Genomic DNA, 4,273 nt, shown 5'->3' on the forward strand with positions numbered 1-4,273 from the left:
CCTCAAACGGATCGAACTTTCTCTAAAGCAAAGTCTATAATAAACCCTCACTAAAATCCATCAGCTTATACTTAAAATGACTGTTCTTCATGGCCAACAATTGACAAGGGTTCATTTGTGCTTCGCAACATCTTTTGGGCATGCCAGCTTGGGCAATTAGGGCAAAACTTTGCATTCGTTATTATAATATCGTAGTGCGACCATATACACCTAAGTACTTGCTCAAATGATAGGCATAACAATGCAATGTAGCATCCTATAGCTTGTGGAAGGCAAGGTGGATTGCATGCGTGTTGCTGCTCAATGACGAAGCGCGTCGGACCATCGAACGGGAATGTCTTGCGAACGAGAAGATTGCAAAAACATAATAAACGAATATCGCACAAATGTGATGGGTAATAAAAATAGGAACAATGAGACTATCCTGCCAGCCAATGTACAAATGTTAGCCGCCCAAAACAGCAAGCTGAATGCAGTAACAGACAGTTATCTAGAGAAGTTTTCTATAGCATTAAGTTGTTCTTCACCACATAAGTCACCACTGTTTTTTAAACGATGTCATAGCGAAGCTGATTTTTCCTCCTTCTTCTTCTTCTTACAAGCGAGATACACTGTTCTGTTGGAAAATTCCATGCTTGAAGTTTCACCTTTTACTGATCAAAAGCTCAATAAACGTATCTTTAAAAGATTGCTTGAGGCAAGCGCCAATAGGGATTCGCAGTAAACACGCCCACGTACTTATCGAATTTATCGTGTAAACCAATTATAGTTTCTGTTATAGTTTAAATATCGGCTTAACTTGTCAACAACAGCCAATTGAACAAGTATCGTAGTTATATCTGCAGTTACGATGAACGAACTCGAACGTTCGCTTATAACCCACTCGGTTCTTCATACGGAACCTTGTCGCCTTTACTAGAAAATGTGTGACTTTCGTAAGTTTTCATTGGATTCATATACGGAATAATTCTACTCATTGAATGCAATAAAGTGTCTTCACCCTTTAAAGTCTCGTTGACGGCGCTCTATTCAATTGAAATGCCAAAATATTGTTTTAAAATATGGTAAAAAAAAAAAAAAAAAAAACATTCGCTTTATACGTTCACGACGAATCCAGTGGGTTATTACGTCCGGATATAATTGCGTCTAATAAACCCTACGTCTGATGAAACGTTCTAGGTCAGGTCGTGTAATGACTCAAACACGAATTGTTCGTTCTTTTTTTAAACACGGAACGGCTTTTAATTAATGGACCATGTTAGTATTATGGAATACCGGTGGACCAATGACAACTTCTATTGCATAAAATTACAGGGTGCTAAATACACTACAGTCACAAAGTATCTTTTGCGGACAAACCGCTCAAGCTGGAATTACATTCTTCACGTAATTCACGAAAGCGCCTCTTCTATTTATAAACAATTAGTAAATTATACGCCGTCCACTTCTACCAGTGACGCTAAAATTTTAATAGTCGAATGGAAGAAATTTTATAGTTACAAAAAAAAACATTAATAATTATAATGCAAAGATAATGCTTATTGAAATCAGTAACTATGACTCTATTGAAAACTTTTTATTATTAAATATATATATATATATATATATATATTAAAAAAAATCTATTAAAATTTTCACTGTGGTTCCAAATCTCATAAAACTGATCAGTTGATATAGCAAAAAGCTGAGATTGAAAATGCTAACGCTGTGACAACATACCGCTGCTGATGGCGAGGCAACTTATCATATCACTGTAAAAAGTTACGCGTATATTTGCAGGGAAATCAACTTGGAAAATATCAATGATGAACTGTTAGTTAAAACTTGTGTTGAAAGACAGTCTCGCTGAGAAGAACGGTTAAATGATCCGGTTAGTACGCACGAACACAACGGTACGGATAGGATTTTCAATTTTAGCTTTTATTGAATGAACTACGCTACAGGCGTTCGTTGTTCCCTTGATTACAGTATTATGTAGATGGGATGACGGATACAATGCAAGCTCGTTCTTGAGAAATTGTATCTATACCGTACCATGATTGTGACCATTATCCAGTTGCTTCTATTATCGTTAGCCGAAACAAGCCAAGCGTATCCCCAAATATTTCATTTAAAATTATTATCTGCTCATAAGTGTTTACAGTATGATAGCTCCGTGCCAGGTGGGGTATGCTTCATTGAATCTGTTTAGGTCGACACAGAGTTCGAGGCAGGAATTATAAGACACATAACATGATGAGGATTATGTCGCTTTTAGCAGGAGCAACCCAAATGACAGTTTCAATGAGTCGGTTGTATTAGTGACATAGAACGAAAGTTAACAACTAGCCACCCCCTTGTTATCGCGACTATGTGGGTCAGTATCGTTAGGTATTGCATTATAGAACAGCCTGATATATCCGAAACTCTATACTATTCCATTGAGTGGAAGTCTCACTTCCCAACACAAGCGAATATGATTGAAACAATCTGTACAAATTTTAAAAGTCACTGACGCTGCGCATTGGCCTACTATAGGCTCACTTGCAAAATGCGCGTCAAGTCAGCCGCAGAGGGCCAAACTTACTAAACATTTTTAAGTTCAAACCAAATCGTTTATTCCTAGAATCATTACGAGAGCTATAGTTATTTATACGTGTCGCATGAGCAGGGGGGTCTATGAGCACGGTCCTTCTAGGAACTTCTTACGTGATATGTATGTACGTATAGACAATTACATTATCATATAAGTATCAGGAACTTTTTCAACCTATAATATATACGGTCTACTCTGTGTGAGTAAACGTGAAGTTTAATTGAAATGAAGCCCTGTGTAAATAACTGAATTGGAAGTTGCATCCTTGAACTACTTGTGATTTGAACGGGCCACCTCGCGGGATGATTTGGTCAACGTGCACCATTTTTACACGGTTCTTAGTTTATGCACAACCAATTTGCAGACAACAAAGTATCCTTCCGCTGAAAAGTATTCGCCGCAAAGGGTCGACGGCGATAGCGCTTCACAGGTAGGATGGTTCAATGACAGGTAGCATGAACTCTGCACGCTAATATTTATAGACGCATGTTAGCACGATGTAATGATGGCAGTACTGCTGAAACGTTCAAGGTTCAAGACGACAAAGGAGCTAAATCACAATATACTAACGATGACTCGGTCTAATTCGTGTAAAGCTATGATGCGAAATATCCACCAAATGAACAGGTTTTGGAGATACGCCCTTAATATATATATATATATATATATATATGATATTTATGCCTTCTAAGCGCTTTAGCTGTGAAGTTTACAACCAATTTTTGCTACTCAATTGAACAAAATCTGTATCATTGTCCTATGTTTTTGTTTGCCTAATAATAGGACAATAGATTCGCAAAGCAGACCCAGAAGACGATTAATAACTCGCGTATTTTTTTTTTTTTTTTTTTGTTATAATGCAGTCGATGCTTCACGACTTCAAGGACGTACTGCAGTATCGTACCCTGATATACGCGTATAACCCGAATGAAGGAAAATTAATACATTAATCTGTCTACTTTTTTTTTTCTTAAAGCCGTACGTTTATTTATCGTAGGTCCTTTTGGTGATGCCAAATAGCCTGATCCATCGAATCCTACTATTAGCACACGTCTTCTGCCTGTTTAACAAACCTTACCAAGGAACTTTTTTTTTTGCTAGAATAGAACAGTCAAAAATTCAACGAACCCATTATTACATGAGAATCACTTAACTGGATTGTGAAATCTGTTCGATTGCCGGAAGTGGATATTTTTATTTATTTCAATTTGATTGAATTTTAGTGTCTTTTATTCTTTTTTTTTTTTTTTTTTTTTACTATAACAATGATTCCTGTGCACGCCATCTTTTTCTGTTTCTTTCATTTCTATCAGGATTTCTATCAGGTATGTCAAGCATCACACAGGATGACGAGCATTAACGATCTCAGGGATTTCGATTTAGCAAAGCCGGTGGGCCACCTGTACCAGCAAAACAACGTCTACTTTGTGCGGCTTTGAAGGATGCTATCTAAGCAATGACATCCCCACTGGGGTAGTAAGGAGAGAAGTCATGAGCAAAAGTCAGATTGTTTTCAAGACGGGAACAGCTGTCCGTATCGGCGTACGATCGGTTTCTGAGTACACGAAAAATAGTAACAAAACACGATTTGTTACGTAGAGATGTGAAAATCCGAGTGAAGGTCTTGTAGAACATGTCAAACTAGAATATTTTTGAACTTTTTTGAAATGTCAAGGATATTTTTAAGCCTATATAAAG

Source organism: Varroa destructor, unplaced genomic scaffold (genome assembly GCF_002443255.2).
Source record: "Varroa destructor unplaced genomic scaffold, Vdes_3.0 BEIS01000005.1, whole genome shotgun sequence".
NCBI lineage: Eukaryota > Metazoa > Arthropoda > Arachnida > Mesostigmata > Varroidae > Varroa > Varroa destructor.